General features: G+C 44.5%; 1 protein-coding gene across 1 annotated transcript in view; it reads right to left on the bottom strand.

Annotated features, from left to right (window-relative positions):
- LOC126481079 (atrial natriuretic peptide receptor 1-like) overlaps positions 1-5,167 on the bottom strand; it is a 1,220,509-nt gene extending 1,215,342 nt beyond the window's left edge. Inside the window, exon 1 of the mRNA XM_050104566.1 lies at positions 4,970-5,167. The gene's annotated coding sequence lies outside the window, so the exon portion shown is untranslated. The remainder of the gene's footprint in view (positions 1-4,969) is intronic.
- Between the last annotated feature and the right edge of the window lie 9,516 nt (positions 5,168-14,683).

Genomic DNA, 14,683 nt, shown 5'->3' with positions numbered 1-14,683 from the left:
AATATAATCACCTATCAGGTCTAGTATAATATATTTGTCAAATGATAACCCGTTTATTACCTACATTTCTTCTTGGTGTAGCAATTCTAATGGTCAGTAGTGTATTTCCAAACTTCCCACTATAGGCGTGACTTTGTTTTGCGATTCTCAGCATCTTACTTTAATTACTTTAAAATTTTCGGTTCTAACATTTGTTACTTTAGCGTTATTTAAAACAATTCGTTGCCTTCTGATTTCCGGCGGATGTTTACTCGGAAACATATGAAAGAATAAGAGAGCATACGACGTTCAAGACCCACCGATAACGACATCTTTAGACCCCATAGAATCATATTAGACAAGAATTGGGTAGTAGGGCGTGGATACTTGTTCGAATTCATTCCAGTATTAGCTTCAAATCATTTAATGAAATTGTGGTTAAATTATATCACATTGGCGGACGGGCGTTTCAACCATTCTCTACTGTATATTATGACAGTGTCCTATCAACTATTAAGCTATTAAGCGCCCTGTCTCGACCATTAGCACACTGACATTAATAAGGCTTGGGGTTGGCATATCTTTGCGGAGCCTTGGGAAATCATTGCAATACTAACCGCCGGCTTTGATCAATGATTTAATGGTAATCACTGCTCTGACATTGGTGTCTATTTTGATTTGCATTTCAGCAGAGATTTTTGTCGTTATATTTTCTTTACTTTCGAGGTAAATTATGTTTATAGTAATGCGCGCAGTTTATCGCGATTTTAATTATAGCAATTTGTCGTAGACCACCACAGTTGTAATGCTTTTTCTTACGATACTCGGTCTGTTTTCCTTCACATAAATCACGTTATATTTCTGTGATATCTACTTTGATTTGCTCATGATATGCACATATATTACTAAATGTGTCTCGCAACCTCACTTGAGATGTAAAGATTAACAGGATTTTTCGATACTTGATTAGATTTGTTTACGGCAAACTTCGTTTTAGTTCATGGTGTGTATTGTGATCCTCAGTGCAGCTGTAGGAAAATTTTCCTGTACTCTATTCGCTTTCATTTTGACAAATAGTTAAACTTCTTCCTCTGTAACAATCGTTTCCGTGCACTATTATCCTGGATTTTATGCAGCCCGCAGTGTCTTGAAATACCATCCGCAAGATTTTCTTATTCTCTGACTTGCTATGCGCAGACTACTGGTCCTATAAAAAATAAACGGGAAATTTTTGTACGAAATTTAATGTAGTTAAGTTTTACAGAGGAATTCGTTTTCGGTGGAGGCCACTTTTTTCGAATTATTTAAGAAAAACGCGTTTAAATGTCAGTTTTGTACTTTTCCATTGAATAATTTGTAAATTATGGCCTCTAGTGAAAATGTATCCCAGTATAAAATTTAAACGCATAATATTTACTACTGAAAGGACCTGTTCATTTCTTTCTGTCGTACTAATAAATAGGTCCGCGGCTCGTTGTCTCGTTCTCGCTTCCCAAGCATGGGGTCCCGGGTTCGATTCCCGGCGGGGTCAGGGATTTTTACCTGCCCCGAAATGACTGGGTGGTGTTGTGTCGTCTTCATCATCATCATTCATCCCCATTACGGCCGGAGGAAGGCAACGACATACCACCTCCATTAGGACCTTGCCTAGTACGGTGGTGTGGGTCTCCCGCATCGTTCCCCTACGCTCTGTCAAGAAGCAAGGGACTTCATTTCCATACTAATAAATATCACATAGTGAGTGAGAGAATATGAATATCTTGTAAGTGTTGCTTGAAGGCATTGTGGGTTGCATACAACCCACGGGTAGAGGCAGCTGAATCAGTCTCTATATTTGTAATCGCATATCGAAGTCTCCACTTGAGCTACCTAGCTAACTCGTATTTTTCGGCGCTAGTTTTATTTTTATTTTGCATCGTGCATGCTAGTCACCATTACAGTTGTACAGTATTTTTTACGGCACTTCATTCGTTTCTTTTCGGATGAATTTCTATCTGTAAAAGCGTTAAAGATTTACTTCTGAAAATGTGTATTGCAATCTCCGTTTGAGCTAGAAAAGTATAGCGTATTTTCCGATACCAGCCACGATTTATTTACGAAAAATAATTTTTAGTCGGTATTTTGTTTTGTTATGCCCGTTGCAACTGTAGAGCTTGTTTGTACGATACTCGTTTCGTTTTTTTTCCGAGAACGAGAAATATTTCTCTTACTTACGTTTGATTCATCATAATAGTTCCAAATGGAACTATTTTCTCCTTGTGTTGTGAATTTTCGTAATCAAAACTGTCTGTGACTTTTGTGTTTCAAAATGTCGCAGGGGTTTCCAGCCCGCCGCACACACGCCACATGTGTGCATGAAACGAGTCTCAATGCGGCCCAAGAAGTGAGCGTTCGTCACACGATCGTTAAAAGTTATGATAACTGAATATTTTCACTCTGAAACTACAGCCACACGATACTATTCTATCATTGGTTCAACCCTTTGTTTCTTTCTTTCTCTCTGGTTATTGTTAGTGCTAAGTACGTTATGAACGGGTCAAAAATACTCTTCTGCTTCCAATACGGCCCATGCGAGCCAAAAGGTTGGCCAACCCTGAAATATCGCCTACGATGTGTGATTGTTGTTTACGCGTGTATCGCACGTTCAAAGCCGACGGCTAGTATCGTAGTTTCGTCTTTATTCATGCCAATAACTTACTAGCTAATACGGAACCCTCTCGGTCATTAGGAGTTTGTCATTAGGCCGGTATTACACTATCAAATTTCTTTGTCAAATATTTGATCAAAGATGTGATCAAATATTCCGTCAAATATATTTGACAAAGATCTTTGACGTAGCGCTAGAAGGGGTATTACATTGTCATCATATTTTTCGCCAAAGTTCAAGATGGCTGACAACAACTTGTAATTACCCGCAGCAGTTGCATGTACCACAATTGGACTGTGTGCTCTTGCGGAAGAGAAGCAGGGGACAAAAAAAGAAACACACCTGGTTGAAGCCGTGGGTTTTACGATGACACGATAAAAGCATTCTACAAAACTTTTTACGTGAGCTTATAATGGAGGACGTCAAGTCGTACATCAATTACTTAAGAATGGATGTGCATACATTTCTGTATGTGCTCAGTGAAGTGTATCCTCATATCACAAAGCACAATATTCACCTAACAACTGCTACATCTGCAGAAGACAGGCTCACTGTGATACTCAGATTCCTTGCTACAGGAGAGGGTTAGGTTAGGTTAGGTCAGGTCAGGTCTCCAATCTTCGCAATCTATTTTTGTATTCAGCGTGCCTCACGTTGTAAAGCGCCTCATCAGCTTCGTACATGTCTATTAATTTTGTAGTTGTCGGCACACACCAACTGTATTTACCGGCAATGTTTATAAAAACACTACAGACGACAGAATGCTCGATGCTAGCGCTCCATGTGGTAACATGTCACATTGCAGTGAACAGAAGACAAGCGACTTCTTTGATCAAATCTACAGCGAGGCCCTAGATTTGATCAATTATTGGACGACATTTGACAACGTTCCCTATTACACCATCAAATATCTTTGACAAAGATATTGGACAAAGATATTTGACAAAGAAATTTGATAGTGTAATACCGGACTTACAAGGGAACATCCCCATCGCACCCCCCTCAGATTTAGTTATAAGTTGGCACAGTGGATAGGTCTTGAAAAACTGAACACAGATCAATCGAGAAAACAGGAATAAGTTGTGTGGAACTATGAAAAAAATAAGCAAAATATACAAACTGAGTAGTTCATGCACAAGATAGGCAACATCAGAGAACCTGGGCGTTCAGGAACGCCGTGGTCCCGTGGTTAGAGTAAGCAGCTGCGAAACGAGAGGTCCTTGATTCAAGTCTTCCCTCGAGTGAAAAGTTTAATTTTTTATTTTCAGACAATTATTATCTGTCCGTCCGTCCGTCCGATGCGAGGTAACTGCGCCGTGCCCGCATCTCGTGGTCGTGCGGTAACGTTCTCGCTTCCCACGCCCGGGTTCCCGGGTTCGATTCCCGGCGGGGTCAGGGATTTTCTCTGCCTCGAGATGGCTGGGTGTTGTGTGATGTCCATAGGTTGGTTAGGTTTAAGTAGTTCTAAGTTCTAGAGGACTGATTACCATAGATGTTAAGTCCCATAGTGCTCAGAGCCATTTGAACCATTTTTGAACTGCGCCGTAGTATGGGGACGCTACACCTAAACAAACATCGAAACACACGACGTCAGTCGACTACAGCGCACGGAAGAGAGAATATTCCTGCTAACGAGGCTCCCTGACTGATAGTTGACTGTTCGCTACTTTGGACGAGAGTGCATTAAATACATGAGATGTTCTCATTGTAGAGGCACCTCCTTTCGTCTACTAATCGCACGGTTTTGCGGTGCGGTCGCAAAACACAGACACTAAACTTATTACAGTGAACAGAGACGTCAATGAACGAACGGACAGACCATAACTTAGCGAAAATAAAGAAAATAAATTTCTCACTCGAGGGAAGACTTGAACCATGGACCTCTCGTTCCGCAGCTGCTCACGCTAACCGTGGGACCACGGTGCTCCTTAGCTCATACTATCCTTGATGTTGCATATCTTGCGCATGGATTACTCAGTTTGTATAGTTTGCTTATTTTTTCATAGTTCCATACAACTTCTTCCTGTTTTCTCGATTGATCTGTGTTCAGTTTTTCAAGGCCTATCCACTGTGCCAACTTATAACTAAATCTGAGGGGGGGTGCGATGGGGAGGTTCCCTTGTTAGCAATGTTCCGAGTGAACGTTTGTTACGGGCAGGTATGACGTCACATAGCCATGTAGACATCGCCACTGATCGAAGCTGACGGTTTGTACCGCAGGCTACGTTCTTAAGACACGGCGGGTGAGAATTAAAGCGAGTAAGCGTGCGGCGGCTGCGGCGCGGCGCCGGTAGCGTGCGGGCAGTCGCGCGCGGCAGCTGGCGGGATACCGTGCGCTCGCACCTGCTTGCTTCTTGGTGTAGAACTCGAAGGCGGAGAGCGGGCCGTTGGTGCTGGAGCAGCGAGAGTCGTTGTAGCGCAGCAGCACGCGCCAGCCGAAGCGGCGCTCCACGTCGCCCACCGCCAGCTGCACGCTGGGCAGCACGGCGCGCAGCGACTGCTCGTGCTCCGGGTCGTCGGGCGCGATCAGCGCCAGCTGCACCAGCCGCCGGCGGTCGGGGGCGGCGCTGGGGGCGGCACTGGGGGCGGCGGGGGCGGCCAGCGGGAGCAGCGCGACGGCGGCCGCCGCCACCAGCAGCCAGCGCCCGCGCCACATCACATCGTCGCCGCCTGCCGCGTTACCATGGTTACCAACGCACAGCACTGTGCATGCGTTACTGCCTGCCTGCCTCGTCAGACCGCGCAACGGCAGAAAACTCGGTGCCGAAACCGCTGTGTGATGCCAATTTTCGATTCTTCATTTGCTTACTTATCTCAGTGTTGTGTACATAGTTCCGCGTAGTCAGCGCGTACACAACTTTCCCACTAGAGCGCGCCCCGCTAAGCACAACAGCGCAGGCGCAGCGCTCGTCCGTCTCCGCACTACGAGATGGTCTGCACCAGTCTGCATTTGTCTGTACCAGTCTATAGTCAAGTTTCAGTCTGCGCCTAATAAGGTTATCATATTCCTGTACGTAGCCATGAAGATAAATAAATAGACACTTTGTCAGGTATCAGAGATATGTGAGAATAAGATTAACGTACCAAGACTAAAGGAACTTCAGATTGTCAATTGTAAATAGCATCCAGAATCAAGTTAAGTAAGGTTTATGATCGTTATTATTTTAATAAATGTGTGTGAAAATTAATTAAGTTCTGTTTAAAGTTCGTCACCGTCAATCTGCTACTCTAAGCGTGCAAGTGGTATTTCTATCGTCTGACCTAACGGCAGAAGATAAACACGCCACGATAAGACCACGAGACATATTGCTGACACTCGCCTACTTCGTTAGAGCGACAAGTCTAATAATCTGATGGTGTGTGTAACGAAGGTCTTACAGCACGCACACCACACTCAGGCAATAATAAACGTGAACTACAGCTTTGCTTACCTCACACACTCTTCTACGCTGTGCATCTTAACCCTTTTAACTATCACTTCATGCAATCAGGTAACTTTTAATACTACACTCGTGCTCATAAATTATGGATAACGCCGATGCATGGTGAAACAACGGTGTGGTGGGCGGTTTGCGGATTTAAATCACCTTGGGGTATGACCATGCGGTGCATTTGACCTGCAGTCGTCGCACGGTGGCGCTGGCAGCAGTCCACATACGCAGCGGTGTTGGTGCATGTCAGAGTACGGTGTAGCGAGTAAATGTGCAGACACTTTCACACGTGCTAATGGTGACTGTGTGCTGAAAATGGCTCAAAGAAGACATATTGATGACGTTACGAGGGGTAGAATACTAGAGCGACTGGAGGCTTGTCAAACACAGCAGGTCATAGCACAGGCTCTCCGTGTGCCACAAAGTGTGATTTCAAGATTATGGCAATGATTCCAACAGACAAGAAACGTGTCGATGCGCTATAGTCCACAGTGCAGAACACCACAAGAAGACCGATATCTCACCATCAGTACCCGCAGACTTCCACGGAGTACTGCAGGTAGCCTTGCTCGGGACCTTACCGCAGCCACTGGAACAGTTGTCTCCAGACACACAGTCTACAGACGACTGAACAGGCATGGTTTATTCGCCCGGAGACCTGCAAGGTACATTCCACTGACCTCTGGTCACAGGAGAGCCCGAAAAGCCTGGTGTAACGAACACAGTACATGGTCATTGGAACAGTGGTCCCAGGTTATGTTCGCCGGCTCGAGTGGCCGAGCGGTTCTAGGCGCTACAGTCTGGAACCGCGCGACCACTACGGTCGCAGATTCGAATTCTGCCTCGGGCATGGATGTGTGTGATGTCCTTAGGTTAGTTAGGTTTAAGTAGTGTTAAGTTCTAGGGGACTGATGACCTGAGTAGTTAAGTCACGTAGTGCACAGAGTCATTTTGAACCTTCTGACTACCAACGGGGTTATCGGAGAACCAATTCGAATTTGTTGCATTTTACTGCTATGTATCAGTGTCCCACTGCTAAAGGCGTAGGCCCTCTGCTGTTCCTGATTTACATAAATGATCTAGGTGATAATCTGAGCAGCCTCCATAGATTGTTTGCAGATGACGCTGTAATTTACCTTCTAGTAACAACATCAGACGATCAATTCCAATTACAAAATGTTCTAGAGAGAATTTCTGTATGGTGCCAAAAGTGGCAGTTGGCACTAAACAAAGAAAAGTGCGGGATCATCCACATGGGCACTTAAAGAAATCCGATAAATTTTGGATATACGATAAATCGCACAACTCTAAGGGCTGTCAATTCGACTAAATACTTAGGACTTAGAATTACGAGCAACTTAAATTGGAAAGAGCACATAGATAATATTGTGGAGAAGGGGAAACAAAGACTGCCCTTTGTTGGGAGAACACTTAGAAGATGCGACAAACTCACTAAATATACAGCTTGTCCGTCCTCTGCTGGAATATTGCTGCGCGGTATGGGATCCTTAGGAGATAGGATTGACGGAGGACATCGAAAAAATGGAAGGAAGGGCAGCCCGTTTCGTGCTATCGCGCAATAGGGTTTAGAGTGTCACTGATATGACACACGAGTGGAGGTGGTAGTCACTGAAACAAAAGCGGTTTTCTTTGTGGCGAGATCTATTTAAGAAATTTCAGTCACCAACTTTCTCTTCCGAATGCGTAAATACTTTGTTGACAACAACCTACGTAGGGAGAAATGATTACCATAATAAAATAAGAGATATCAGAGCTCGAACGGAAATATTTGGGTGTTCCTTTTTAGCACCCGCCATTCGAGAGTGGAATGGTAGAGAAGTAGTATGAAAATGGTTCGATGAACCCTCTGCCAGGCACTTAAGTGTGAACTGCAGAGCAACCATGTGGATGTAGATGTTGATGGAGGGAAGCCTACTAAATGTTAGCAGAATTCTTATAATTACATATTGCACCTGTAGGTTGTGGTGTCCTCAAGTTCCATTGCCAATCCTCGTCACCGTATTGTCAAGTCGAATTAGGTCGCACCTTGCTGATAGGCAACCCAATTAACAGATTCGCAAAGCGGGCTGCCTTTGCGCCTTTCCGGACACATCGTGTCAACGACTTGCCGCTGCGAAATGACGTTTCCCAACTCCCACAAAAAGGATATTGAGCACCTGCAGTGTGAGTTAAAAACTTGCAGAGCGGCTTTGCCCACTGATGTGTGTCTGTTTTCAGTATGCCTTGTGGGTTTTGTGCAGTCGTCCTCTGAAACTCTAGAGGTACTTTACATCCTGCCACTGTAAACACCCCCGCCTCCCCAACCCCCATGGAGAACGAAACGTTGGGAAACAATCCTTTCATATTGTTACTTCCGAGTAAGACATTAAGTAAAATAACCATACATTAATGTGTTTGAAGTAAAATTGCTAGTGAAAGGGATAAATAAAAAATCAGTTTTAACCTATAAAATCATTAAAATATCCACGGGTGTGCTGCCGGTCTATAGTGTCCAACGGGCACAATATTTCGGCGATCATACATGTCGCCATCATCAGGTGGCGACATGTATGATCGCCGAAATATTGTGCCCGTTGGACACTATAGACCGGCAGCACACCCGTGGATATTTTGATTATCAAATACGACGGGAGAAACTCAAGAATCATATAAAATCATTGCATATTGTAAAGGATTATCCGCAAGTACCGCAGTGATTCAGAAGACGCATGTATGAAAACTACTAGACGTACAGAATAAATGCCACGTATCGGTCGACAGAGAATCTGTCCAAGTTTGGATTCGTAATATGTGCCGTGGCGAAGTCGTACTAGCAGACAGGAGTGTCACGACGTGTGCACAAATCGTCCGCTCCGCTGTCGCATGGAACTAGTTCAAGCCTGCAGACAGGCAATCCAAAAAGCAGATTTCCAAAGTGGGCTGCAGCAGCGCCTTCCCAGACAATTCGGGACAGCAACTTCAATGAAACGCATTCACATATCCACGTTTGCGGCGTCACAAATGCTGCCCATACTGAGCACTTGTAATGTGAGTTAAAAATTGCTCGAGCTGCTCTATTGAATCATATGTGTCTGTTTTCTCCGTCTGTTGCAGCTTTCTCGCGGTAATCTGGCGCAACTATGGAAGTACATTTGAATATCCTTGTATACTGTCACTGAAAGTGTGCTGTCACCGCAAGACACCACACTGGCTAGGCTGCAGGCTTCAAATCGGCCGCGGTCCGTCAGTACACATCGGACCCGCAAGTCACCACTGTCGACGCTAGCAGACCGAGCGCCGCCGCTCGGCTGGTCTTACAAGCTAGCGCACTGCCCAGTTCTAGAGCCGACTTTAATAGGAATGGTTCACTCGTTATAGCTTCAGAGATCTCTTTTTGCAGAGACGCTAGTTAGCTTGGCCTTGAGGTAAGTCAGTAGCTACGATCTAGCCAGGCGCCTCATACAGTTCATGCATTGACAATTGATCTATAAGTGTGAAGCAATCAGAACTGCAAAGAAGTATTCGCAGTTCAGTCTATAACTGCACTTGTAAATATTACTGCACAAAGTCAAGATCGACGTTCACCGCTGATCCTGAAGTGTAGCCAAGTATCTGATTGTATTCCTGTCTACTAACTTTCTAATCACCTAAGACGTTCCAGATACATCCCGTCAACTATAGTTCATTGAACCTCACGTGAGCCCACGTGATCAACGCGTGCAATTAGTGGCCACACCTCGTGGTGATACTAACAAAGGGAGGCCGCCAATTGTGAAATTCAGATTCGATTCATACTGCGCATAATAAAAGCTCATGGCCAGAGGTGTAATGTGGCAAAGCACCAAGATGCACTTCCCAGCCGTTGTCGAGAAAATCGACAGTTAAAAGAAACCGTTGCGGTGAAATACTTTCTACGATTAATAGTTTTCTACAGCGTCGTGGCGCAGCGGTAAGCGCTCGGGTTCGTAATCCGAAGGTCGCCGGATCGAGTCTCGCGCTTGCAATTTTTTTTATTATTAGTTTTTTGTAATATATATATATATATATATATATATATATATATATATATATACTATTAATGAATTGCTTATGCATGTTGGTGAAGGCGGATCGCTCTCCAATTGTACCGCCTCCATTTTTCCGTTTTTTTAACAGGGTGTACCAAAGCTCTCCCGTCCGCACTGATTTTCGACGATGTTATAAGTTGCGCTAGGGACCGCATCTACCTTCTTTCGAAGTTAGCAGGCAACTAAGCTGTTATGCGGCGGCTCGTTTCGGCCCATTCAACATCTGTCCTTCAAGTGTAACGAGCGGGTAACGGAGATTATATTTCATACCTGCCACAGCAAATTTGTGTTCGTGGGGTCTCTATTCTAATTCGAACGTTTGACTTACGCTATGCGTATTCGTTTCGGAATATCGTCTCTACGTCTATACGTGGTTAACATTATGAAAACAATTAATAACATTTGTGAAATACAACTTTGTTTGCGGAAAACATAATGATGTTCGAAGTCGCCAGTTTTTCCACGACAAACGACTTTCAACAACTTATTATATGGATAATTGTTGCAACTGATTGCCGGGAATTATATATATATATATATATATATATATATATATATATATATATATATATATATATATATATATATATTTGAATTACAAAAAACAAATACTAAAAAAAAAGTTGCATGGCGCGAGATTCGATCCGGCGACCTTCGGATTACAAACCCGAGCTCTTACCGCTGCGCCACGACGCCGTAGAAAACTATTAATCGTAGAGAGTATTTCACTGCAACGGTTTCTTTTAACTGTCGATTTTCTCGACAACGGCTGAGAAGTGCGTCTTGGTGCTTTGCCACATTACACCTCTGGCCATGAGCTTTTATTATGCGCAGTATGAATCAAATCTGAATTTCACAATTGGCGGCCTCCTCTTTGAGTCAAATTGCGTGACTCAGCCGAGACACCCTTTTTCTATGAGGCCTATAGTTCCGCTACATACATAACAGAAAGTTTATTACTTCAGTTAGAATCTCATGCGAGGGCCGATTTGGACAGTGAGAAGAAACTGCAGGAAATGAGTCTTGAGAATATGAGAAACAAATGACATGTAACGAATGCATGTCTGAAAATCCACGGTTTCTATAGGGTACTTTATTCAAATCATGTGGTGCCCTGTACACGTCTGGGTCGGTCAACGGTAATATTTCGTTCGTCACTGAAAGTAAAATAAAGTACGTAGTTAAGTCACTTGGCCCATTACACCTTAAAGACATCGTAATTTCGCACAGACCTTTGCCATTCAAAATGAAGAAAATTGACCCCTACTACCGATTTCGGTTCAAAGCTCATTGTATCGTCCGACGGCACCGGCGCACTAAGTGGCAAAGGCTATCAGTAGTTAGGCATCACAGAAAACTACCACGCTATTTTCTCTAAAACTATGGTATTTTGAGCCGAAATCTGAAATAGTGATCAATTTTCTTTATTTTAAATGATGGCGTTCATTGTGAAATTTCATATAACTAAGTAATCGCTCTATCAATAACGTTTTACGGAAGTACACGTGAATATCTGATCGGGATATATCGCGATTGTTCAGAAAACGTGCAAATGCTTCATCTGTGTATGTTCCGCACGCGACCCGGTGGAACAATAAAGAGCAGCAGGGCACAATGTTGATATGATCGCCAGTGGTCGCGCGCGATGAGCCATCAATTTCAACGATCGTGTTTCACAACTGTCTTTATTATCTGCATCTGCTGACAAGCTCTGAGTTACGACCTCCATGTATGGGTTGTTGTTATCTTTTTTTGTGAGGGATGGTGCATGCGCGTTGGAGAATTCACATGAGAACGGTAGCCTCCCGTCAACGCCACGTCTTGCTGTCAAAAATCTGGTTTAAGTGCTTGATCCAATTCCAGTATACACTGAGGACACGCAAGTTATGGGAGAGCGATATGTGCGTACACGGATGGCGGTAGTACGCCGTACACAAAAGTATAAACGGACAGTGCATTGGCCGAGCTGCCATTTGTGCTCAGGTCATTCATGCGAGAAGGTTTCTGAGGAGGTTATTCTGGAATGGCAGTTGGAGGTGGACGCATGTGACACTCCAATTCGGAAATCGTTAGGGAATTCAATAGTCTGAGATCTATAGTGTCAAGAGAGGGCAGAGAATACAAATTCCAGGCATTACCTGTCAGAACGGGTAACGCAGTGGCCGATGGCCTTCACTTAACGACCGGGAGCAGCGGCGCTTACGTAGAGTTGTCAGTGCTAACAGACAAGTAATAGCCGCAGATATCAATGTGGAATGTACGACGAACGTATTCATTCGAACAGCGTGGTGAAATCTGGTTTTAATGTGGTATGGCAGAGTGCTTTTGGTGACAGACCGACATCGCCTGTAGCGTCTCTCGTGCGGTGGGACAATATCGGCTGGACCCTGGAAAACCGTGGCCTCGACAGATGAGTCCCGATTTCAGCTGGTAAGAGCTGATGGTAGGGTTCGAGTGTGGCGCAGACACTGCGAAGCTATGAATCTCAGTTGTCAAGAAGGCGCTGTGCAAGTTGGTTGTGGCTCTATAACGGTGTGGGCTGTGTTTACATGGAATAGGATGTGTCCCCTGGTCCAAGTGACCGAGCGAGGTGGCGCAGTGGTTAACATACTGGACTTGCATTCGGGGGGACGACGGTTCAATCCCGCGTCCGGCCATCCTGATTTAGGTTTTCCGTGATTTCCCTAGATCACTTCAGGCAAATACCGGGATGGTTCCTTTGAAAGGGCACGGCCGATTTTCTTCCCCATGCTTCCCTAATTATAGCTTGTGCTCCGTCTCTAATGACCTCGTTGTCGACGGGACGCAAAACTTTAATTTCCTCCCCCTTCTAGCCGGCCGAAGTGGCCGTGCGGTTAAAGGCGCTGCAGTCTGGAACCGCAAGACCGCTACGGTCGCAGGTTCGAATCCTGCCTCGGGCATGGATGTTTGTGATGTCCTTAGGTTAGTTAGGTTTAACTAGTTCTAAGTTCTAGGGGACTAATGACCTCAGCAGTTGAGTCCCATAGTGCTCAGAGCCATTTGAGCCTCCCCCTTCTCCTCCTCCTCTTGGTCTAACTGATCCAATAAGTGACTGGAAATGGTTACGTTCGGTTACGCGGAGACCATTTGCAGCCATTCATGGACTTCTTGTTTCCAAACAACGATGGAATTTTTATGGATGACCGCCACGTCACCGGCCGGCAATTGTTCGTGATTAGTTTGAAGAACATCCTGGACAATCGAGCGAATGGTTTGGCTATGCAGATCGCCCGACACGAATAGCATCGAACGCTTATGCGGCATAACTGAGAGGTCAGTTCATGCCAAAATCACTTTCGCAATTATGGACGGCTATATGGGCACTACGGCAGGTGACCTCCAAAGACTTGTGGAGTTCACGCCACGTCGAGTTGATCCACTACGCAGGGCGAAAGGAGCTCCGACACGATGTTAGGAGGTATCCGATGACTTTTGTCGGCTCAGTGTATGTTCCGCTCATCCGTGTAAACATCCTGCATTCCATATGTCGACATGATTCTCATTTGGTAAGTTTTACAAACAAGGAATATATTCCAAAGAGTAAATACCATGCATCCGATTCCTTAATAAAGCTAAATGCATCTCATAAAAATGAAACCTCAATGAGCTAAGTAACTGTTCTAGACAGAGTTGTTGAACAGTAACCCTGTTCTTATGTGCACTAAAAGTATTTGAAGTTATTGCTAGACACAAACTGTAAAGGAACCAAGTACGCCTTGGACCATGTGTCACAAGTATAATCTAGAGCACGCGAAGAGTGCCAATATTGCAAATCCACGGTTTCTATAGGGTACTTTACTCAAATCACGTGAAGCCCTGTACACGTCTGGGTGGGTCAACGGTAATATTTGGTTCGTCACTGAAAATAAAATTGAGTACGTAGTTGACATTAATGTAATCCATTTCAACACATCGAGCAGGTCCATAGCGTGGAACATAAACGATGCTATATCACAGCATCTATAACGTCGCTCCACTAACTCTACAATACCGAGTAATTACATGCAACATTCGAGCTCTACCGCTCCAAGGCGTGCTAATACTGAGAAATGCAGAGACAGGGAAAACCGACTGTAATTGAGGCAACGCGGTGTAGGCAGGACTGCTGACACCTCTGGTTAAACGAGGGCAAATGGTGGCCTAAGCTGCTACGATGACGTGATGTCTGGCTTTAAATAACATTGTTTCGGACATCTCGTGTTTAGCGTCTGGCCATTCCAAAGGGATGATAGTCTCGCTAGTTACAGGTTAACTTTGATGGTGAACCGTGATGTGCTGCTTGGTGCCTGTTTGGGGACTTCAGCTACAAATACTGCAGCCTGCCGGCTGTGGTTGACATTCATCGCTCCATTCCGCCGATATCGGTGTATCAGGGTCGTGAGTGATAGGAGATACTGGGCTTTCCTCAGGTGAAGGACCATACCGACTGATTCTATGTATTTATTTATTTACGAGGGCTATCCACAAAGTACATTACGTTTTGGAATTAAAAATAAATAAAGTATTGGAAATTTTTTTATTATATACAGATGAAAGCC

The sequence above is a fragment of the Schistocerca serialis genome, chromosome 5, assembly GCF_023864345.2.
Source record: "Schistocerca serialis cubense isolate TAMUIC-IGC-003099 chromosome 5, iqSchSeri2.2, whole genome shotgun sequence".
In the NCBI taxonomy this organism is placed as follows: Eukaryota; Metazoa; Arthropoda; class Insecta; order Orthoptera; family Acrididae; genus Schistocerca; species Schistocerca serialis.
The sequence above is the reverse complement of the archived record's forward strand: the minus strand, read 5'-3'. Positions and strand labels throughout refer to the sequence as shown.